Genomic DNA, 25,901 nt, shown 5'->3' with positions numbered 1-25,901 from the left:
TAACTTTCGAACGGATTGTCCGATTTTGATGGAAGTCATTTTAAAATGCTCTTGTTTGCTTTCACCAGACACCTATTGTTTTGGTTGCCATACGACAAGGGGAATTTTCCCGAATTCAAGTATTTGTTCTTTGAGCGTAGGCGTGTAAAAGCTACGATAACTTTTGAATGAATTGTCCGATTTTAAAGGGGATTGGTCTAATGCATGTGTCAAATATCTGTTGCTCTTGGTTACTTTACGATATTTGATTTTGTACATAAGATGCCGTGCGGCTCTGGGACATTACCAACCTCAGATTCAATGCGTACCTGGGAGGGGGGGGGGGGATGCGACCGGAGCGTGGTGCCAACAACACCACATTCATCTACGACTGAGATCAAGAAAGTTTGGAGAATTAACTCCACACCCCCTATATGCCCTCATGGCATGGAACTATGCACAAGGGAGAACTTTACATATGACAGAACAGAGACTAAAGGAAAATGAAATTAAATGAAATCTTCCAGTTTAACGTCTCACGTATATGCCCGTTAGGCTAAGGGAGAAGGATGATTAAGGCAAGTGAATGATAATGGAATAATTGGTGGAATAAAAATGTGGGAGTAAACGGGAGTACGCCGAGAAAACCCACCGATACAATGTTGTTCACCAAAAACTTACTTAGTCGGGGATCGAACCAGGGAGGGACAAAAGGGATGAAGGGGAAAGGAGAAAAACACACATCCTCTGACTTACATTTCAATGGCTCTAATTCAATTTCCATATCAAATTAAAATAACTTCCGATCACTTCTTAAGGAAAAATAGAAAACATTATTTCCTCAAGAGTTCTCTCGGCAGCTTCGTATATTGTTGCAAACAGACTTTCAAAGAAAGATGGTCGTGCAGTTACTTGCTTTGCAGTTGTTGAAAGAAATATTAGACCCTATCTCTCCTATCGGGTCTACACTCAATAGACTAGTTAGTTATCACTGTTTCTTTCTTTTCTGAAACAAGAAGCCAATGTTTTTGAAACCGATTACGATTACATTGCACTTCGGTTGTAATCAGATTTTTCTATGGGAAACAAAGTTATACTGCTAATTCAAGCTGAAACGGTACTGAAAAGTGTGTTCAAGTTATTGTAGTGAAAATGTCAGCGAAAAGATCATATGGGATATTTGGATCATTCTGAAACTTGGATATTTGGATAGGGCACATACTAGTTCCTAAATAAAATTTTGACCCGACTACGGTAGATCCTATAGTATTGGAGCTATGGACATATACAGTTCATTTATTCATGTTTTCGGCAGCCTATAACTCCAAACGGAAGCATTTGTGCACCCATGTTGGTCTATACTTTTTGTTTTATCTTGGTCTCAGAATAGGGTTGCCATATTTTGAAATTAGAAAAGCGGGGGATTCTAAACCGTAAGTACTGATGTGAATTAATGTATTACAAATACTGACGATCCTTCTGGCCATTTTTTTTAAATAGTGATTTCTTTGTTAAGTGACACTTCCAATGTACTTTTCTAACAAAACTAAAGTAAAACAAATTTAGTTTTTGCCTTTAATGTTTTATTAAGTTCAACAAATGTGAGTCTCGAATTATAAAGTAAGTATTACAGTAAGATATCTCTAATGAGGATATCTGTAAGACAAGCTGTTTAAAAAAAAAAAAAAAAGCGATATATGGCAGATGTCGTTCATGCGGTTTTCTCTCTAAGATATACAAAATAATTTCTAAACTTTTATCGTAAGAAAGCTAAAACATATTTAGGAGTCTTGGTCCATCTCTCATAAAATTTCTAATCATTTTCAAAGATTTCTACTTGAAATCATACTAACATACGACATTATCACAGTTTCACAATATATGAAATACAGTATAAGCATTTTAAAAGAAAGAAAAAATACTGATAATGAATTTAATCTAAACAAAATCCTAAGGATACTGTAGTTCAATTTGCAATCATTCCTGAATATATAAAGACTAGTTGAACATGTAGATTACGTAACAGCATAGACTTGTTGAGTTGAACTGGACAGAATGTTATCAAAGAAATACGCACCCATGAGATCATACATTAGTATTCATGGGTTGAACCAAAATGTGCATGATTATGCGAAATTGTTTACATTTTTCATTCCCTTTAACTTTCTTTTAAAAATTTCGATTGCATAAAATCTTATCATGAAGTTCTACGCATGATACGTCTTTCATATTGCACAAAACCAGTAGTAATAATTTGACAGTTTCTATGTTCATCTTGTTTCTGTCGTCTGTCCACTCGCGATTGAGATGACACAGAAATGTAGCGGTTTACGTTGAATATAAGAACACTTTATCAACAAAGTCGTCTTAGATTTTTCTTTAAAAAAAAAAAAAAAAAAAAAAAAAAAAAAAAAAAAAAAAAAAAAGCGGTTTTTCGTGATTAAGAGATGTTTAAGCGGGGGACGAATATAGGACCTGAAAATCTGGTGGTATCCGCTAAAATCAGGTAATATGGCAACCCTATGTCAGGAATCGCCTCTCAAACGTTGGTGGTGTTGTTTTGAAACATTCTGTATAAAATAGTGCACCACGTTATTCTGAATTGATGCAAAACTCTTACGTTTTTAAAGCCGCCTACATTATTCGTCCAGGAAGTAATCTGCCTCCACCAAACGATGCTTCTGGATCTGCTAGTGTGTGGATTCATCATAATGTACAAACCGACTGTATAGAACATATGCTACACTGTACCGTGAGCATAAAGTCCTGCCCTGATTATAAAAATTTATTACGGAATAACCGTTGGACAGAATAATGTAAATTCTGGTCCGTTACATAGGTTAGTATTACAAGTTTTTTAAAGACCAATAGATAAAGACCAATAGATGGCACTAGTGCTACCCAAGAGTGACACAGTACGTTACTTGACGCGCGTGGGTTAGTTGGCGAAATGACATCGAAGCAAGAGAAAGCGCAATGCGTATTGTGGTATCACGAAAGCAAATCGTCCATCAGTAACATACGTAACGTAAGTGGTCTTTAAAAAAAACTTGTAATACTAACCTATGTAACTGACCAGTATTTACATTATTATATCAAATGGTTCTTCTGTAATAAATTTTTGTAATCGGGGCAAGACTTTATGCTCACCCTGTATATTCACTGTCGAAGAAATAGATTTATTTCCGTTTTTCATCTTCATTAAACTTAGTGATGATTTCAAGGATCTCCGGGATAGGCTTACCATATATCCTAGATTCAAGCCCGGTCCAGAAAATTGTCTGGGATTAACTAATGCCCGAAATTTTAGGGAAAATGGAAGACTGGGAAATTTTGCTGTGTTTGGTCAAGTGCTTAGCTTGCAATTCAGTCGTGCTGATATTTATGAAAAAATCAATAGCGATAAGGTGTTCTTCGCAAGAATACTTTTCTCAGGGAAATAATTAACACAATAATATAAAAATATATTTTAAGTATAGAAAATGAGCATAAGCAGTTTTGGAACTTAAGATTAAACTTTTCTTAACTTCTCAATAAACACACACCATTCTTAAAAATATCCAGAAATTATGGTAATCCTACCCTAATAGATTTTGAACACGGAGGGTGAAAGTAGCAAAAATACTGGTAAGCCATGGTGAACATGATGAGAGATATGTTTCTGGAGGAATATTCCTCCTGAGCAACCCCCTGAAATCACCACTGATTTGACTAACATTTATTTTACTGAAAGACTACAGGGGGAGTTTGCGCCCAAAGCATCATCATATCTGATTGCGGCAGTGTGTGAACTAGTGGCCGTTAAGAGAAAGCAAACACGACAGAAGATAATACATTTGGCTTAAAAATAAAATTTTGCTATAACATTTTAGCAACACCGTGCGTGATTAATATGGTTGAGGTTTTTGGTGTATACTATATCGTATGAAGAGCAAATTACCCTATTTGTACGTTTAAGATCGTATGTCTCACAACTCTGATACAATAGCTGTCAGCAAATAACAAACAAGATATAAAATTCAGGAAGAAATTGAACTTCCTGTGTGTGCGTGTGTGTTGGACGAAAAAGCAATCCCTTTTTGTACGCTTTCATTTCTCCTCACAAATACAACTTTGCAATAACTTATCAGATAAAAAAAGTTGTTTGACTAGTTTGGCTGCAAGAAGGAATCATTGCAGAGGTGAAGGAACCGAACTGTCCATCACTACTTTTGATAATACCCGAAACTTCGATAATACTCGAAATTTCGATAATACCCGAAACTTGGATAATACTCGAACTTTCGATAATACCCGAAACTTCGATAATACTCGAACTTTCGATAATACCCGAAACTTCGATAATACTCGAAATTTCGATAATACGCGAAACTTCGATAATACTCGAAATTTCGATAATACCCGAAACTTCGATAATACTCGAACTTTCGATAATACCCGAAACTTCGATAATACTCGAAATGTCGATAATACCCGAAACTTCGATAATTTCAAATACTCAAACGGTTTCGAGTAACCGGTGACAACTCGATAAATTTTCACTCCCGAAGTTCGATAGGTCCTCAGTCTTATCGAACACCCCTAGTGTGTGCTACTATGTGGTGGTTGCCCCGTTTATGTAACAAACTCATGACAGTACACCCATATTAGCTAGTGGTCTAAAAAAAGGTGATTTTTGGGTGGCCATTTTGGATTAAAGTTTCTTATATTGTCATGATCTATTCGCAATCATACAACGTACATCTTCATACCAAGCCGAGCGGTCTGCGATAGACCATCGGCTTGAAGGCCCCGGGTTGAGTCCCGGAAGGGTCATATGTATGGATTTTAACAGCATTTGTTTTTTCGTATTGTGTCAGGGGGGGAAATAGTACGGGATAAAAGATTTCAGTCTGAAAAAATTGGAGAGAATATCCTCCCCAGGATACTTTCATGGGAGTAAGGAATTAGTAAAAATATAGGATATACATTTTATAAGCAGGTTTAAAAATATGGTTTGGGTATCCTATTTCTTTTCCGTTAATTATGTTCTTCAATGTTCGAATTTTGAACATTCTCATGATATTTTCTGCTTTCAACGGAGTTCCATAAATATTATACCAAATGTTCTTTACACTCTGCAAGAAACCATTTCTGAAGATAATTCAGGTTCTAATGAATATTATTCGCTAGAAAAGGGAAGTATTCCCCTCCTTTCAACATGGAAGCAGAGGGCAATTTCGCACTCTGGTCAGATCAAACATTTCCGCGTAATAAAACGAAGGTCCCCCTGTAAAATCTCTTCACCTAAAGTGTTATTACTAGTATCATAAATTTGCTGAAAGCAAACAATTTGAAGGGTTCGTCGATAATATCTTTGCTTTCTTTGTCCTTCGCCCGCCTTCCAAACGAAGAGGTGAATTTTATAACATGACTACTGTATAATAAGCGAGCGATTGGTAAAATGTAAAGTGTGTTTTTATGTGTAAGTGTGTGAGAGAGAGAGCCGGCGATGGTGTGTGTGTGTGTGTGTGTGTGTGAGAGAGAGAGAGAGAGAGAGAGAAGACAAAATTTTAGTTGCAAGATGACATACTTCAATTGCCGTTTTCGGTTCATATAGCAAAAAGAATCCGCCACCAGAGAATAAAGACAAGTGTAGTCTGTTCTGTTCTCTTCCGCCATCTCAGCCAAAACTTTCAACTACAGCCTGTAAGAGTGTAGACCTTACCCAGTTTTCAAATTGAATAGATGGTGGTGGTAGTCCGGTTTCTTGACCTTGTAAAAATCTTCCCTGTCTTTGATTTTGTTTGTCATTATTCCAGCCAGAAATGAAAAAATGATAATTCCTCAGTTTACAGCAAGGGGAATTGGTGACAAGACATTAAGGATGATATTCCTGGAAGCTCACGTATCACGATAGTTTCATTCAATAGACAGAGGACATTTTCCTATGAAGGCTTTTCAACATGTTTTCTCCCAAAGGGGATTTTCCTTCTGCAATCTATATGACCACTGGCAATTTTAATCTTGGTCATTCCCGCCAGCGTTTTGATTTTCGAGACACGAGACGAGACGAGACATTTCACGAGACGTCTCGTCTCGTGTCTCGTCTCGTTTTCGAGACGGGACAAGTAGTCTGTCTCGTCTCGTGTCTCGTCTAAAAGGGTTCTGTCTCGTCTCGTGGCAACACTAGCCATCCCCTAAATACGCCACTGAACATTAGTCAACTGTTCCCATATTACCTAATACAGCAACGAAAGAAATTTTGAGTAAAGGTCAATCTTAATAGTTGTCTATATCAATATTCGAGACGAGACCGAGACTTTCGAGACTGACCTAAGTCTCGACTCGATTTATAGAGCTCCGTCTCGATCTCGGTCTCGTCTCGGTAGATAAAAGGCCGTCTCGGTCTCGATCTCATCTCGGTATATAAAAGGCCGTCTCGGTCTCGGTACCGTCCCTAGTAGCAAGTGATCTGCCAATAATAGCAGAATACCTATGGTACTGGGAATATTTGAGCTCAACGAAGAGCGTCTTATTCAAACAACTTCCTCCAACAGACGCACGTAGGCACTTGAAACTAATATATTATTTCTTCTATAGATGGCACTATATGCCATGAGCAACTTATTACCATTGGAACTATTTTTCCCAGACAAGCCACAAACGTTTGGAAATACCGTCGTAACTATTGAACTTTCCAATAATGATACCAGAGATGAAAACACTGATGTGCTCTAGTTTCAGCCTGAAACTTGAACAAGGAATTGGTTTGGCTTCGAACAAGTTTCGTTTCTTCTTCTCTGACTGTCAATCGAAAAGAAAATTAATCAGTCTGACGTAGGAACAAATAGCCCGTGTCAACACGACTCAGTCAGAAGAATAAGGGATAGAAGAATGGCTTTAGACGAAGAAGAAAACGGAAAGTGATGAAAGTAGAATGAAAGAGGAAATGAAAAGGCAAAGAAAAAACAGGAATTAAAGAAAAGACAGGCAAAGAACTTTTTTTTCTACTTTTTCTCTCTTTTCAGTTTTATCAATGACAATAAAAGAAAGAAAAAAGAACGTACTGATTTAAAGTACGAGTCGTAAAGAAAAATGAACTAATTACAAATTAAAGCTGTTGAAGAAAACCCGCGAACCACGAAAAAGTTTTTTATTTCTTTAGAAAACTTTTGTTCCTATGTTCATTCCTTCTTTTCTATACTAATTTTTCCTTCCTTTCCCTCTTCTCTTTATCATCGTACTCCTCTTATATATATATATATATTTCCTTTTCTATAAAACTATGTGGGTTTTAATAATTTCTTCTCAACTTTTCATGGAGAGTTTGTTAGTTCCTTCCTCTTTTTTTTTTTTTTTTTTTTTTTTTCGTGTGAAAACCTGAAACTTAAAATGCGTTCTGGGAATTTTCACTTTTAATCTCTGGTGGTTTTTATCTTCTTTTTTTTCTTTTAAATGAATGAATTATCTTTTGAATGGTTAGTTGGAGTTTAGTGCCCCTTTCCAGCACAGAGGCTATGATATGTGAGACATGGAGCTACAGTTCAAGGTGGAATCCGAACCACCGCCAACCAGTGGCGGATCGAAAACGTAAAAACTGGGGCGGGGCAGCCAGAACCTAGATTATGAAAGGTATATCATGAGTTTAGTATAAACTTTCAAAAATATGTAAATAATAAATAATTTTTGATGATTCAAAAAATAGGGGGCCTAAGCCCCCCGGTCCTGGCCTAGATCCGCCACTGCAGCTAACCTTTAAACGCTAAAGGACGCAACCGCTGCGTCAAGGCTTGAAACCTTAATAGCTCAGCCTGTAAATAAGCTGAAGCCTCTAATTTGGTATCAATGTATTTCTGAAGCATGAAGCTTGCCGCCGATATGCAGTTTATATATGTGGGGGGTACCACGGCGGAGAGGGGGAAGGTAAAGCTCGTGTTTTTTTTTTTTACATTAAGTTTTTTTTTTTTTGGGGTCATTCTTCCCTTTGTGAGTACATTCATAAAATTGGTATGTGAAGCAATGAAGTAGTCTACTACACGCTAATACCCTGCAGGAGTACTTGTTGCTTATATGGGGGTAGTAGGGAAGGGGCAAAGTCAGCATTTTTTTTTTTTTTTGAGTCAGGTTTTTCACGTAAATTATAATTATTTTCTGGTCGGTTCTATGTAAGACATCTTTTCACTGATTTGATCTAGAAGCACAATTTTTGTTTCTTTACGTTCAACGGAAAATAATAATAATAATAATAATAATAATAATAATAATAATAATAATAATAATAATAATAATAATAATAATAATAATAATAATAAATTATGTGCATTTAACTTGATATTATAGTGAGGAGGAAGGGGCGAAAATGATATACAGGGCGTTTTTATAGGAATTTTGTTCTGAATTTTTATCTCGCTTTGTATTGTATTGCAGTAATGGCTCCCACATTTTAAAAATATTATTGTCGCAAGTATATTGCCTACACATTAGCTTCATTTTCTCAGCGTAGGGTGACTGTAAGAATTACCAGAACTCACACCCCAATTTTTTTTTTCATATTTTTAAAGGATTTTTGGGTTTCTTCTTCTACGAATAGGAAGGGAATTCCAGATGTGATATACCTGGTTATAATTTGTAACGTTCCTCTTTGAGCGTTACATTTTCTCAAAGAGATTATTCGTAGAGATGTTTAATCAGCTCTTAGTTAGTGTTATTTTCTTCTATATTTTCTCAATTCTCGACCCTCATGAAGGATTCAAGATGGTCGACAATTGGACTAGTATGTGTAATCGAAATATGCTACTTTTCTTTGTATATCTATGGCTTGCGTCGAGCGGATATCTCTCAGTCTCGGTAGATAACGCTGATTGCTTGAAATAATTTGAAATTTTGTGTTTCGTTTAAAACGGAGGGATTTGTTATAAGTGTGCATATATAAACATTGATTTATGTAAATTCTATTTTTATTTAATCATATATATTTTATTATTAAAGTTGTCGTTTCGGTATTACGCTTTGATGCGTAGAAAGGAGCGACCAATCAGAGAACGAGCGGGATGCATAGGCGCGCTCCCTTTGTTTTAGCTCCTCGCACTGAACAAAAATATGGTGGTGAGGAAGGAGGAGTAGTTTTTCGTTCTGTCTTCTAGACACGAGTTACTGCATGTCATGCAGTAAAGTGATTGTTTTCTATTACAAACTTTTCAACAGGAGATGCCATGACCGAATAGTGATAACAGATCTAGTGTACGTGTAGTGAATTACAATAACTCACCTACGAACATTCAGCTCGTGCTCGTTCCGGATACTACTGGGATTGGCTTGATACTCGCTAATCGTTTGCTGTGTTGTAAGTGTAAGCCTGATAGTCCCACCGAGAACTGTCTCTTGGATCGAGTGTGATCCTGTGTACTGCCTCTTCCTCTGAAGTAGAGAATCTCCGTCCTCCTTTCCTTAATTGGGGACTCCATCCCTTGTTACTTTGCCGGCTGACTCCACCTGCTTCTGTGGGACCTAAGCATATCATTTAGTGGAATCTTCATCTGTGGTCATTGTTGTAAACGTAGGTGTTCCAGCAACTTATACGGTGGAATCTCGTCTATCTGGTGAGAGAGTTGATGAAGTGTACTTAGTTGCTATTAATTAAGAAGAAGGTCGCCATTTGGTCAACCTACACCTGTGGCTATGATTACGATTACTACGTGTCAAGATGCCTGAGAGGTCATTGGAGACCGGTGCCGCCCGAAGATGCTGCCCGAAACTGAGCCTTGTGAACTGGCTTGTGGTGCCGGTATTGTCTACTAGTAAGCGTCGAAAGGTTGGGTGAGCTTTGGTCACCGTTTCAGGTAACTCTGTTTCACTCTTTTTCTATCTCAATCTATGGAAGGAGTAATGCCGTCCTGGAAACTGTAAAAGAATTTGTCCACAGTTCGTATAATTCGTTCAAGTTGTTTCTGTTTATAATATCCAGTGCTGTATTATTACTGTCGTGTGTTTATTCTATTGTCTCGAATCGTTCCATAAAGCAAAGACAATATATATTTATTAATCATTGGTTACTCAGTGAATTTACATACTATATGTATATCAATTCTACAATGTCCATAATATCGTTTCAAGTAAATCTTGTCCGTAACATGTTTGAGTAAACGAAAGTGAGTCTCTATCCAGTAAGTCGAATCATACGCCGACGGGGTAGTCTGATATCAACACCATTTCTCTCTTGCTTTGAATGGAATCATTTCCCGAGTTGCGTAGATGTATAATGTATCACTCGCTACCATCTAGCTTATGTTCGTCCAGTAGCGGGCACTCCGTATTGTCTATTTTACAAGTACTATGTTTGGTGAGGCAAAAGCTTAATTAGCGACGGCTAGCTCATGTCTGTCCGGTAGTGGACACTCCGTATTGGTTATTACAATATATATATATATATAGCTCATAATCTAAGTATTAAGTCGCCACGCAGGAAAAATCTATGTAAATCCTTGAGTTGTTTTAATGTTTTATCTCTAGTTATAAAGCTACTTACTAGTTCAGAAGGACGCGTCGAAGACGGTGGGCATTGCGATAGCACTCACACTTTGATGTGATGGTGTCAGGGGTAGAGTCTAATTTACTGGTTGGTCTTGTACTTCCTATAATGTTTCTGCAGTATGTATTATTATTACCGCCGCTATTAAATTGTAAGTTATGTTGAGGGAAGTGCCCTCTTAACAGCTGGTTGCGGAGAGTAGTGGAAACGTTATGTTTTTAGGGAGGAAGGTTAGTCGACACAGCCACATGCTTACTCCCTCTGCGGTGAGATGTTTTGTAAACAGTAATGTAATATGTAATTTCCCTTCACTCGCTGTGATGCAGCCTACCGAAGATTATGTCCTAATATTTGGTCGAAAAATGTAAACAACTTTTCTACTGTTATTAAGGATAATGTTCAAACATTGTTGTTACTTATCTTTTAATTGTGTTGGCGCTAGAAGTTTTCTGGAATCTTTAAAGACAGAATACATATGATTTTTTTTTCTGACAATCGAGTTTAGCTGCCCATGATCACTAATGTCGATGCTATTTTCAATATTATACGTTATTTACAAGAGAGTTAAATAAACTCGATTTGCAAGGTATGTGGTGTTGTTCTGAAATGATTTTTTTAATCTTCCTTTTTCTCCGTACCGACGATGCCATTAGTGTGCAAGAGTCTGGAGTTAAATAGCGTTGTGCTCACTGGTCTATAATTGTAGACTAAGAAAGGAATAATATCGGCGACCCAAATTTTTTTCTTCCTTTCCCCTAATGTTAACTATGAACAAAGGTGTAAGTAATTGGTACAACTTGTACAACATAACGGTGACTTTCTAGTCACAAGATTCTAAGGTCGTCACGAGTTTACTCACCCAGCCAGAATTCTAATTACTGTAAATTGTAGCGTTTCAAGTTGACGACTTAGCACAGGATCTAACCTAGCATTTTTTTCAAGTTGGCTTTATGCAGCCAGGATTGGCTGGTTTCAAGTCAGCACCCTAGTTTTGGAATTTAGAGTAACATGGCTCTTTTCAAGTTGGCTACCCAGCCATAGAATCGAACTAGCGTAAATAGCGCTTTTCAAATTAGGTGAGGCACCAGTGCTCCTAAGGTGAGAGTCTACGATTTCGTCCAAATCCCTCTCCGGTGTATAAAGGTTAAAGGGTTGAAATTTGCACGATCTCCACCGGGAATTGAACCCAGGAACCCGTGCAACCAAGGCGCGAGATAGCAACTAATTCAGCGAGGAGGGTAAATTTTCTTTTGAAAATGAAATGAAATGAAATTTCGATTCCAGTTCTTGCCAGAGGTCGGTTAATTACGTTTAACCTCATATACGTGGGTTTTCTCGTGATTCATCTGTTCTCTCCCACTTTCTTCACTCTGTCATTTCGTTCACTATCAATTGTCTCTCCCTTAGCCTCGGTGCATAATTGTGAATCGTTTAACTAAACATCGGGGACTATGTGCTGACCACACATTGGCTTAAATGAGAGCTGACGGAGGGGTGCGGTGGTTCAGTGGATAAAGTTCGGTTTTAAAAATGACAGAACTCTGGTGTCTGTGGTCTCTGGTTCGATCCCAACTCGCACGAAGTGGACTTTGCGATAGACAAACACCGTACGGATGAGTTTTCCAGGAGTTATTCCGTTCTCCTACTTTTGTCTTTCGGTCTTTCGTTCATTATCATCATCATCGTATTTCTTAGCTTCGAATCATAAACGTGGAACATTAAGCTAAAGAAAGTAACGTTTTAACAGGTTTGTTCCATGTACTTTTGTTATAAATACCAAATAGAGTTTATTATCATTATTTGCGAAAATTTTGATTAAGCAAAAAGCCCAAATTTGAAAGCCCATGACTCGGGACCAAAGCAAAACATTATGTTAAATTTGATCAAAATCGGATGAGTTTGATGGCTCGTGTATGATTTACAATATCGTTTGTGATTTTTTTAAAAAGAAAAATCAAGTGATGGACTATCAGTTCTTACTTCGTTGTACTTCAATACTACATACTATCTTTCACCTCCGAAATAAATAATATAAATCTTGTGATTAGCGGAAGGAGGGCTCAGTGGTAGAGCGCTTACCTCTCGTGCATGGAGTCCCTGGTTCGATACCCGGCCAAGTAAGTTTGTGGTGGACAACATCCTGTCCGTGGGTTTCCTCGGGGTACTACCTTTCCATTTTCTCTCACATTATCATTCCACCGATTCATTTGCCTTAATCATCCGTCTCCCTTAGCCTAAAGGATATAATTGTGAGACGTCAAACTGAAAGACTTTATTTCATTTTTTATGATTAGGGGATGAGGAACTAACATTATGCTGGAAAGTAGCTGTGTTACACTGAGTACTTCTGTGTGATGTGATTCTTCATGCCAAAAGCCAACAGCGACTCTTGTGAGTACCTTTCGTGCACGTAGTCCCGGGTTCGATTCCCGGTAGAAAAGCATTGAACGCATTACTTTGTTTAGATTCTACTTTAAACTTAAGGTCAAGTCTCATATATCCTTGTTGCTGCAAAGATACGCTTCTTCTTCTTGTTCACCTCAAAAATAGGTTGGTGGGCAACATGAAAACTTTTCTTTCACTTGAGAGAGCTGTTTTATACTTTGATAAGTCCTCTTCTTCGTAATTGCATCTAGATATTCTATCCTTGGTCTTCATCTTCCTGATTTTCCTTCTACTTTTCCCTCTATTAACACGGTGATCGAATCGGAGTGCCGAATAAGATGGACAACCATGCTTTTTCTTCTTTTTTCCTATTATCTTCATGATCTGTCGTCCTTCATTAGCTTCCTTTAGTACGTCTTCATTCCTTTTCCTTTCGGTCCATGATATGCGTAGCATTCTGCGCCAGCACCACATTTCAAATGCTTCCAGCTTGGAAAGATACGCTAAACTTCAATAAACAAAATGGCAAGCGAACAATGACTCACTTCAATCATTCTGCGTAATATACCATGTTGACTGATATTTTTATATTAATATATTTGGGATATAGATCGAATTTATGGGATCTTTATTAATATTTTATTTAGGAAGTTTGTATTTAACGTACGAATTATTCATAATGTGTGTAAATTTCTGGAAAGAATTAATCTCTTAGGTCGAATTACCACTGATATAGAATTCTGGTATATATAAAAAATAGTGTATGAAAGTTTATGGAATTTGGTAATCCAGAAGTCCTTGAAACATACATGAAATCTGAATCATGCTTAAAATCTTGTATTTGAGGTTTACGCGTACCTCTCATTTCGACTACCTATATAGGAAAGTTAGAATAGTATGGGAATGAAGTAGATATCTACTTTTTTTTCTTTCTTTCTTTGGTACATAGATCTATTATCATATGTTAACAAAAGAGCACCTATATACTTTTCATTCCCATGTGAAGCGTAGTATGTGAAAGTTGATATACCAAAGCTCCATCACTTGTCAGTTTTTTTTTTTTTTTTTCGTTTCCTCACAAAAGGCGAATTGCACTAGAGAATACCAAAAAAAGAACGTTAAGCACGACAGAGTTTACTCGTCTGAGTAATTCAATATGTGAGTGCACTCCACAGATCGTGTACTTGCTCAGTAAATGCATGTTGAAGAGAATTGCAAAAAGTTGTCACATTTTTAGCAACATGCACTCTCAGTGTAATCTCAAAGTAAGTGTAACGAGGCTTCAAAGTTAGAAGGAAATGCAATAAATTGTAACAATGACATCACATTATTATTATTATTATTATTATTATTATTATTATTATTATTATTATTAGTAGTAGTAGTAGTAGTAGTAGTAGTAGTAGTAGTAGTAGTTGTAGTTGTAGTAGTAGTAGTAGTAGTAGTAATACTTAACCTTACAATAGAATCAATCCTATTTTTCTATATCATTAATTATCCTATTTATAATAAGAATATAATGTCAGTCTGTGCGTAATAGTAAGCAGTTAAAATAGGTATCACCAACAGGTGTCACTAGTGTGCAGGATATTTGCCGATTTAAAGCTATTGTGACGATTTAATTGCAACTTTAAAAAGAGTTTTATTCCAATTTAATTATTTCAAAATAGGATAACCTATAGTATACAATGAACCAAAGGTTTGGGCGGAATAACTAGTGAATTAATATGAGAAGTAATCGAAAAGTAAGGTTACAAAGCCTGAAGTGAAACGTGTATATATTATTTCATACAACCAATACAGCCAACAAATAGTACACACATTATGTTATTTTTCGGTAGTCTCCATATCGGTTGGGGCACTTGTCGTATCGTGACATGAGTTTTAAGATTCCCTCCTAGTAGAAGTCCTGTCATTGCTTGTTCAGCCACGTTGTCACTAACAAGAGAACGGTCCCAACCTGACGAGTCCAAGTTAGTCAAAATTTCGTATAGATACTAATTTGAGGTCGGTAAGTAACGTGGGAATAGTCATTCGATTCGCTTTTGAGTACTTTACGAGATATACAGCGTGATGCAAAACAGAATGCAATATAAAACAACTATGTAAGAATCAAGTGCTAAAGATCTACGCTTTGCCCTAATGCGTCTCATAATAGCACACAGATGAAAGAAACCACAGTTGAAATATATTGAATGGAAGTTAAAACGATACATACCCTATCGATGGTAGTGTGGATTGCAAACAAAGTGAGTTGGACAAAGAGCCATGATGGAACACTACGTGCAGGTAAGGAATGCTGCTGCCTCGCAATCTTCTGTTGCGCATCGTCAACTTGAAATAGAGTTTGAAGAATATTTCGGAAACCATTGTTCAGTTCTTTTGTTACAAATCCAGCCTTGTGCCACGCATACACTATTGTCTTGCAGTGCAGGGGAACAGAATTGATGATAGACTACGGAATGTAATTTCATTATAAAGACTATCATGCAACTTTTTTGTACTATTTTCAAGTATAATCTAGTGTCGAAAGTATTCTTCAATTCTCCGAATGAGAAGTTTGTAGTTTGTACTGCTGGAAAAAGTAAACGTCAAGTGGCTGAAGAAATACTATAGTCTTGGGAGGAATTACTTGTGTTCGAATCGTCTTCTTGTGTAGCATATGTTGTATTTGAAGGTCGTTAAAAATATCATGATCAGTCTGTCCACTCCAGAATCTAATAGCTGTAACGTGTCATACGTAACATCAGGAATGAACACGCTCATCAGTTATTTTTACACATGTGGTTTCGTGAGTTTTCCCGACTTGCTAGCTTTAACGACAAACTTAAATGAAAGGTGTCTGTCTAAAGTTTAATTTTAGGTCCGAACTCTTCTTTCGGTTCTTGGAAACATGTGTAAAATCGTATCCTTAATGTGCCAGCCGATTATATGAACCTGAAGAGTGTAGGAATACGTGGTAGACGCGATTGACTGTACAACTTCATGCGTGTATTTTTCACCTGTCTGTGCTAAAGTTCTACCCGATACCAGCTCGTATTCAAATCGGATCTGATCAGTGTTGAATACACAATCAGCATTGTATGGAGTTTCTAATATAATTTTATTCACATATCTTTCACAAAAGCTCGAAGATCACGATCAAGATAAAAATATAGAAGAATAATCCTAAATCCAATATTTGCCTAATATAAAATTATGTTAGAAGCACTCACAACGAATAACACAAGAAATTTGAATGTATTAAAGTGAAAATACTGTGCATATCAAAACAGTATACGCAAAATTACAAAAAAAAAAAAAAAAAAAAATCCCGCATTCAACGAGACTCGAGCCGGGGTTCTTTTTATTTTTGTATATCTAGTAATAGTTATAATTTAGATAGAAAACTTTTTTGTCACGAAAGCAAGAAATAAAAGACATTTTCTGAAATAGTATTCTAAATGTAGTAAATACTTTTTTTTTTTTGCTAAGAATTGAGTATATTGCGAATTCCCGAAGTTACAGAGATGAAACTCGAAACCTAAAGTCATCAGCGTTAAAAAAAAAAAAAAAAAAAAAAAAAAACTTCTAAAGGGGAAAGAGCAGTAAATCTCCCATTCTGTATTTAAAAAAGGCCCAATGTGAAGATGTGTTAGTTGCTAAAGTTGGAGATGTGAAATTCAAAAATAACAGAATAAGAAGTTTAGGCGTTTACGAAAATCCCTCTTCTAAAGGGGTAAACAGACCTGTAACTAAGGGGGTGGGCAAGAGTTTCAGGATCTTGTAACTTTTAGTTGTTTATTAGATAAATATACAAGGTGTGATCAAAAAGTACGGAGAACCCAGTTGCACAGTGCCATCTATCGATGTTGTATCCGTTCCCGTTAGTAAACCCGGTAGGCTAAGCCTTTGGTACAGCCAGTGCCGAATTTGGACGAGTTGTAAGTACTGACAGGTTAGTTGGCTTCCAGATGCAGAAGAGGGAGCGTCTGTCGCATGCAAACATTATGTTATGTTCTAAGCTGAAAAAAAAAAAGTGCCAAAGAAGCTCATGAAATGTCAAAATTAGAGTATGGGAATGAAGCGGTGGCATTAAAGATTGTTAGAAGTAATATGAATGATTGAAAAACGGTAAGGAGTCGGATGAAAACGAGCTACGATCGAGACGTCTTTCGTAATCAAAAACAGACGAAAACGTGCAAAAAAAAAAAAAAAAAAAAAAAAAAAATGGTACAAATGATTTGTTCAAAGAGGCGAATAGCTATTCGAGAACTTTCCGAAGAACTAGCCATCTAGTATGGGTTGAGTCCGTGAAAAGCATCTTACCACCAATTAAATGGGTAAATGGCTTCCTTCTTCACCACGAAAACGCGCTGTGCTACACTTTGCTTTTGATCCGCGAGTTTTCGATCGAAAAAGTATTGCTGTCTGTCCACATTCGCTCTACTCTCCAGATATAGCACCATGCGACTTCTGGCTCTTCCCAAAAATTAAAACCGTGCCTAAAGGAAAACGTTTTAACACCATTCCTGACATTGAGAGGGCCTAGAGAGAGCAGCTGAACGCCCTTGAAAAAAGAAAAAAAAAAAAAAGCCTTCCAGAATTGCTTCTAGTCATGGATCAACGTTGGATAAGTGCATTGCTAGCCAAGGACAGTACTATGAAGGAGATTAAATCAAATTTAATGTAAGCTTATTACTTTGTTTCTAATAAAATTATTCACCGTATTTTTGATCACACCTCGTATGTTCAAAAAATAAGTCAACAATGTGACGTGAACTCAAGTTACCTCCTTAAGAATAATCTCACCCCCTTCCCTTTTCTTAGTGTTCTGATCAGTGGCGGCATAAGGCAAACTGTGGCCCGGGGCCAGTAAAGGAGATGGGGGCCTCTTCTCGAACAATCATGATTTATAGACTTCTATTTTTCTCATTCATTTCCATAATCATTCTTTGTTTTCCCTTCCCCTTTCCGCTTGGTGTGAGTATTTAAACCATCTTAATCTGGGATTTATTAAATAAATGGAGGTGACATTCAGCATCCCTATCTATGTTTTTGATGCTCAGACTCGCCTTTAGGCTGGCATCTATATAAATAAAACGGACCAGGGCTATCATTGCATTTTTTTATTTATTTTTAAACACAGGACATGATAGAAACAGGATTAGAGATGCAAGTGTAACAGAAAATACAATCCACCACAGAAATAACATAATCTTAAGAACAAACAAAACGTAGCCACAAAGAATCCAGAATTTATCCTACACCTATACTATCTTAGTTTAAACCAGGGTGGATTGATTTAAATCAGTCTGATTTAAATCACGATTTTAATCAAGATTTAAATCACTTGATTTTTTAAATAAAAATCGTTGATTTAAATCAAATTCCGAAATGAATTAATTTAAAGTGAAAGTAAGTAAAATCCCGTTTCTTTTCTGTTATTTCGATTATGGAAGATAATAATCATAATACAATGAGACTCAAATGTATGTAAGCACAGTATGAAAACGAGTATTATGTAGGGAACGATCAGGGAAAATCCCGTTTGAACGTGTTACGGGTGAACCCTGCTTTCTTCTCTTTGTAACACAGGCTTTTAAAATTTATATTCCAACGAGGAAATCACCATGGACATTTAAGACGAAAACTCTTTTGTGTCCACGTCTATTTGTTTGTTTCCAGATAATAGGGGCGTATTTAGAGGGGTCCAATCCCCTCTCCGAAACAAAAGAAAAAAAAAAGAAAAAAATGAAATTTTGGGCGAAATTTATGTACTAAATACATAGGAGTTCCTCGGGATCGTAACACGACAAATTTTGGATGCGTTAAAATATCGAATAATACTTTTGATAAAGTGGATACTTGACCCCATTGCAGAACATGCCGCGATCTACCATGTGGTCGCAGAAAGTCTGCCGCGCCTGTGCAGGAAACATTGTCAGAGGAAATAAAATAGCCAACAGAAAAGTATAAAAACGTGCCTGCTATGTATAGATGTCTTAAATGCACGGACAACTCGCATTTGAACTGTTTTTCACGTCACATAAAGCATATTTTTAACAATCATAAGTGTTTCTTCTACTGGAACTGATTATCTTGATTTTTTTTTTTTTATTTTGGAATCCCTGCAGAAAATTTTTGACTTACAAAAGCTCATCTCATAAAGACAAAAGAAAGTTCTGCCATCGGCTAATATATAGGATCAGAAAACGATATTCACGAAGAAATTAAATATCGACTAAAAGCAGGGAATTCGTGTTATTATTCAGTTCAAAATCTTTTATCGTCGCGAATTCTGTCGAGGAATTTGAAGCTTTAAAATATATAAAACGATAATTATGCCTGTTGTGCTGTATGGTTGTGAAACTTGGTCGCTTACGCTGAAGAAAGAACGCAGACTGAAAGTATTTGAGAATAAAATCCTGAAACGAATATTCGGAACCAAAAGGAACGGAAATGAGGAATGGCAAAAACTTCATGATGAGGAACTGCATAATTTATACCGTTCACTAAACATTGTTAGGGTCATAAAATCTTGGAGGCTCAGGTGGGCAGGACATGTAGCCAGTAAAGAAAGTAGGAACACTTTCAAAGTCTTAACTGGAAGATCAATCGGAAAACGACCATTAGGAAGACCTAGGCGCAGATGGAAGGACAATATTAAGATGGATCTCGCAGAAATAAGAATACAAAATAGAAACTGGATTCAGTTGACTAAGGATAGAAGTCAGGAGAGCTTTTCTGAACATGGCATTGAACCTCCGGGTTCCATAGGTCATACAATGAGTTAGTTAATTTTAGGCGAAATTTATGTACTTTATATATTCCGTGCCGCTAGCTAATTCCAATTGTTTAAAAATATGCACCTGCCAAATATCAGCAACTTTCGTGAAAAGAAAAGTGTCATGTTGATATACATTGCTGTACTTTTTCCTTAATGCTTAAGAAACATTGTTTGGGATTGAAATAGGTTAACGATTGGGAATTAATTCAAAATTAAAACCCAATACTTTCATTTAAATGGCATAATTAACATTTAATACCAATTCCTAATGTTTTTTCTTCAGTTCGCGACTTGTATTATACGAAGAAAAAGATTTGATTTAAATCAAAAAAATCGATTTAAATCAAAAAAATCAACAAAAATGATTTTTTTGAAAAAATCATGATTTTTTTCCACCCTGGTTTAAACGCGTACTGCAATTCGATAGAATAGTGGAAGTAATGCTTGTAATAATATACGTAGAGACAAATTTACGTACAAAATGTAACAATGAGATGATATTGAAAAAATTGCAAATAATAATATAACCAATGCGATTTCTAAATGTAAGCTCTATGTTTTCTAGAATTTTCTTGATCGGTTCTCGCCTTTGATGCTTCTACTGTGCAATTTTTCATATGATTAAGTTTATTCATGGTTTCTCACCTGTTTGAGTTTACGCTAAATGGGTTTTATTTGATTAGATTTTTCTCCTACAATTAGCTATTCACTTTAACACTCGGCTCTCCAGTGATCATCACGATACTTATAGATTTTTCTTTTTTTCTTCTTTTCTTCTTTTCTTTTCTTTTTGTTTTTCTTTTTTACCGAACTATCAGCGTGTCTTCTTCACTTATTTTTTACTGGTTTCTCTCCAGTGATAATATACGATCTATTTAGTGCCACTGCTTTTGCCAAAATATCAATGAACAGTTAAGCACTAGAATGTGTCTCTCCTGCTTGCCCTTTTTACTATTGTTTACAAATTTCACACTTGTTTTATGATTATATTATTTTGTATTTAATAATTCAGTCATGTTTATATTCTGTCACTTATGACTGTTTCCATTACTACTTACTAACATACTTAGTATTAGAATATATTACAGCAAAAAAAAAAAAAAAGCCGAATAAATTGAATATTTGGGGATATGTCATAGATTAAATATGTAAACACAGAATTCTACTGCGGGTTGTACCATTCTACTTTTCATTACTACCCATCAGCAGTCAATTGACAGATGGTTACGGCTTTTTATTATTCTTTTATACTTTGTATTTTATTGTCTTAAGTTGAAATATGAGAGTACTTTCGACGATAGTCCCACTATCTTATTAGCCTGTGTTCCACCAGCATTCACAATGCTACCTTCCTTGCTTTGGTAGCTGCGAAAATCTCATCTACATTATCAAAATCCAAAGTAGATGCTATTTCATTTCCGATAGAAAGAATGGCCAGATTCGTGAGTCTTTCTTGACTCGTTATGTAGCGCAAGTATGATTTTATCAGATTCATTTTGTTGAAAGACCTTTCACATGATGTAATACATAGAGCAGTGTTATCAGAAGAGCGGTTGCCAAACTTTTGTGAGCTTCAAGCCCCATTGTTGACACATATTTCAACATGCCTTGTGGGGAAAAGTCCTTTAACCTTCTGAGCACACCTTAGTGAAAGGATTATATCATGACGATCCTGAAATAATTCTACGCCATGCAGATGATTCGGCTAGAACAAAGACAAATCAGAACGTAATCAAACGTAACATGCTTTTAGCCTTTCCTTACCCTCATCATCTAGCTGCTGCACAAAGTTGGCGATAGAACACAACAATCCCAATTGTCGATCAGGTCAAGCATCTGACAAGAAACGGGCATGAACCTGTCATCTGGACATCTAAATCAAACCTACTCTATTCGAAAAACAGAACAAAGATATGTTCATGTAAAAAAAAAAAAAAAAAAAAAAAAAAAAAAAAAAAAAAAAAAAAAGTGCCATGGACAACGGACAAGAGTCCCGGGGGCCCATTAACCCTGTTAGTATAAAGAAAATTTAAGCTATTGCATCAACACTGTTCATTGGAAAGTCATGGTTTATAGTTCATTCTCTTCAGCATGAAACAAGCTTTCCAGAGGTGCTATGTATTATGGCCCCTAATGTACTTGAAAAGGGAAAATTGAGAGAATGTCGGGAAAATTCCCTCTAGAAATCCCTTCCATCAACTATGTACCTCGCTGGAGTGGCCCCGGATAAAAGCACACAATCGAAATGTATGTCGAAAAATACAATAGGAGATAAGAAATGTGTGTACCAAGTTTTGTATTGATGGACAGAATAGATATGAGGCGAAATACAAGCTTTTCCCTCATTCAATAGCGATCCAATAGCTATATGTTCTATATACGGTAGCTTATTTCTGAAAGTAGAGCACGAAATGTATTGGGTAAACGGATAAGCGAAATCGTTCAGTCAATATTTGAGCCCAAACGAGACACATTTCTTAGGTTTGCTAATAATATCTTGCATACACACTGAATGAAAAAAAAAAAAATCCATCCAGTAGCTTTTTTAAATTTTTTTAAAGTGACATGGATGCTGGTTGTTTGACTAATGTAAAACTAACCACCAATCACATCTGCCTCATCTTGTGGACAAGGACCGAGGATTTGTCTGAGCCACAACGACAAGAGGAAACATGTTTAACAACCAGATCGCGATAGCCAAGTAAAAACAGAACAAGTAGAGGAACTGGTTTTCGGAGGGAATATGTTTGTCCCATTAAACATACAATGTAGTCAAACGGAGAATTCTCGTTTCCTCCGACCGGATTGAAGTCATTAGGGAGAACGGATGGTATCATGTATTATAATAATAACAGCAACAACGTCTCTCGGTCATTTGTCACTACAAACAGAACAAACAGGGCCTCAACAATGCCTCTGTTGTTCGTGTTTGGTCAAACAAGAATGAACGCATTTGTAACTAGTTGAGAGGAGAGAGAATTGGTACAAGATGAGATCTAGCAATAATAATTGTGGTGACTATAAATGTTACAGAGTAAGTACAACCTAACTTCGTATGCAAATACAAGTTTTGCGTAAATACCCGTATTATATGTAACTCTACATACAGCTAGAGATGGGCGTGTGGACAGAGTGTGTATAATACATAAGCCCCTCACCAAAACTGGGTCACAACGAAAATGCAGTTTCTATAAAAGTACTTCCAAATAATTTAATACACAATTTGTATTTGCAAATATTTTCCAACCGGGGAAGTTTAGTTGGAAATTTTCATTTATCACGCTTAAAAATTACCGTAATACATCCTGCACTACATAAAGAAGAAAATGCTGGAACTAATAGTGTGGTCCCGTAACCAAGTTCTCTTGGAGGCGAAAAAGTATGGTTGGGAAAACTTCATATATTTAATTATTTGGTATTAAATATATTACCAAAGCTTACTTTCCTCAGCTATAGATAAGGTAGAAGGCTAGCGTCCCATGTATGAATCTAATTCTTTTCATTTAATTTCCAACACACCACTTTTAGGATAAAGAAAGCTTTATTTAAAAAAAAAAAAAAAATGAAACATTATTATGATTGTGCATCAATTCGAAACATGAGTTAAAAATAAACAATCTTCATTTAATAAATCAACTTTCAGTTTAATACGGAACTTCAAAATATCACGATTATATTTGACATTGTGACCTGATATGTAGTTTTATCTCACTTTTACGTGATGGAATCAACATTCTATCGCTTTTTACAACATTTTTAAAAACGTCTCTTCAGTTTTACCATATTCATAAAGTATTAATAAAATATTTAGTTTTATGTTTATGAAATTTTAATTTTTCGCACTAGTTACGCCACGTCATGTCTAACTGTAGCATACAGCAAGATGGAGTCATAAAAATAAATAAACTGGTAAACAGTAAAGAGGATCACGCACTAGAAGTTTCAATTTCATCCGGTAGATGTCAACCGCTGGAGAATGTTTGCATCCATCTAACGGCGCGATGTGTAACTTTTACTACCTTTGTTTCAATAGTAGAAAGTGGGATATACAGGGTGTGTCTCAAAAGAAATGAAATATTTTTTTTTTTTTTTTTTAAATCTATTAACCAGATCTGTACAAAGGGTTAATATTATTCAAAGTACTGTTCAGTACAAGTTGAAAGTACACGTAATGAGCATCCACACATTTTTTCTATCGACTCCTCCTTGCTCGGTACGCCCTCTCGTAAGTCTCGACGGAAATCTCCTTTAAAGCTGTTGTCACAGCCACTTGGATAACCTAAACACTGTTAAAACGGCGTCCTTATTAGTACTTTCTTGATCTTGGGTAACAAAAAGAAGTCGGCTGAAGTGAAATCGGGACTGTAGGGTGGCTGTGGTAGCGTTGCCACGATATGCTTTGCCAGGAACTCACGGACGCGCAGACGTGTGGGTGGGCGCATTATTGTGATGCAGCAGTCAGGTAGTGCCTAGGTCTTTTAGGAGCATTAGGTAGCGGCGATGTCTTTTCGCACGCAGATAACCAATTTCTGCAGCAGCTCATGAATTTCTGCACTATTTTTGTAGAATTTTTGTGCAGAACTTGATCGGCTAACGTTGTTCTAAAGTATCTGCTATGACGCGGTCTCAAAACAGGGGTGCACGAAATCAGCGTTTCCGACGGTACTGAAGCTTGGAACAGACTGGGTGCGCTGCAAAGCTGAGGGTTTCTCTCGTATCTAACTCAACATGCCCGAACATGCTGCAACCTGTCAGTGTGCCGCAAAATATATATATATTTCATAACTTTTGAGACATACCTTGTAGATCGTGAAAATGTGAAAGGATTGGCTCCATTAACGAACTCGACAGAAGTAATCAATCTAGCTATTCAAAAATTCGCTTTCGTTCACGATTTATCCTGTGGAGTAACGGACGGGAGATAAAGATTAACATTACAATCTTATAAATTTCACTTGAATGATCCTAATACTAGAAGCAGTCATTTGATGTGCTCGCTAGCGCTGTCTATCGGATGCTATTAGCGCACGTAAATTGTTCACTTTCAAGTTTGGTGTTCTATATACATATGTCTAGCCTCTGGACTGTGGCTGAATATCTATAGATACAAGTGACAATATCATATTCAAAAGAGTTCATGCTGAACTACTGTATGAAGACGAAGAGATAATTATACAGTAGTGGAAAACACAGACTACTTTATTTAGCCAATATTATGTATAATCGCATTAAACATTTTTGTATGCAGCTGTTATGGAACTTATTCAGGATATGACGGTAACCCAGGGATGCCGGTACCTTTCAAGGGCATGGGAGCAATCTTCCCCCAAATTTACCTTTCTTACACCCAAATTTATCATTCTTCCCCAAATTTATTATCATTTTTCCCAAATTTACCTTTCTTACCACAAAATTTATTATTCTTTCCCAAATTTATCTTCCTTATCTCTAAAATTATCATTATTCCCACAAATTTAAATTTCTTAATTCAACATTCTTCCCCAAATTTAAATTTCTTACCTTAAATTTACCTTTCTCTCTCCAAATTTATGATTCTCCTATTTGAAAGTATCGTTTTCAGCGAATAATTATGTCGTCTCAATCTCATGGGAGCAACCTGGGACCTAAAGCCCGCCTGTGATCACTCCTGCGGTAACCTATATTTTGGGGGGCTACTCCACATTTCCCTGAAATTTACGCTTTTCTCTAACTTATACCACTTTCATTCTGGTCTCTTGAAAGTGTAAAAGCAGCATAATACTGTATCATGGTTTCCTTTCTTAGACTATGTGCAATACAAATCGAATTAAGATATCTAATACAAAATAACGTTTCACCATTATAACAAACCACCACCATTTGGCGCAATGGCCCATTTATGATCCTCAGCCTTCTTCACCGCCATCTGCTAGCCTCCGGCCTAGCGTGATCAGCGCGCTGCGACGCCTTATCCCTAGCAGGTGCATCAGGAGCTTTCTAGACCTAGTGCCCATCATGTCTTTCATTCACGTAACTCCCCAGTTTGCCTCACAACGCTGGGTGGACGACGAAAATTGGGAAGCACCGGCCTGAAAACAAACCCAGGACCACGCAGACATGAATCCAACGCTATAATCACTAGATTACAGTGTTCCCCTTCACCATCATATGCTGCATCTTCTCTGTCTGTCTGTCTGTCTCTCTCTTTCTCTCTATGTGTCTCTGAGTGTGTGTGTGTGAGAAAGAGAGAGGTGTGTTAGAGGGAGAAACTGCTTCAGT

General features: G+C 36.6%; 1 protein-coding gene across 8 annotated transcripts in view; it reads left to right on the top strand.

Moving 5' to 3' along the window:
• Positions 1-25,901, top strand: part of LOC145666441 (uncharacterized) — a 297,500-nt gene that overhangs the window by 62,755 nt on the left and 208,844 nt on the right. The window contains exon 1 of one of the 8 annotated variants that reach the window (XR_014127745.1): positions 5,641-9,800. The exons of 2 other annotated variants lie outside the window; for them this stretch is intronic. The gene's annotated coding sequence lies outside the window, so the exon portion shown is untranslated. Of the gene's footprint in view, positions 1-5,640; positions 9,801-25,901 lie in introns of those variants that run through there. 5 more of the 8 variants (XR_014127747.1, XM_081733668.1, XM_081733669.1 and 2 more) reach the window with 5 other exon arrangements.

The sequence above is a fragment of the Thermobia domestica genome, chromosome 12, assembly GCF_964235325.1.
Source record: "Thermobia domestica chromosome 12, izTheDome1.hap1.1, whole genome shotgun sequence".
Taxonomy (NCBI): domain Eukaryota; kingdom Metazoa; phylum Arthropoda; class Insecta; order Zygentoma; family Lepismatidae; genus Thermobia; species Thermobia domestica.
This window is presented reverse-complemented; position numbering and strand designations above follow the sequence as displayed.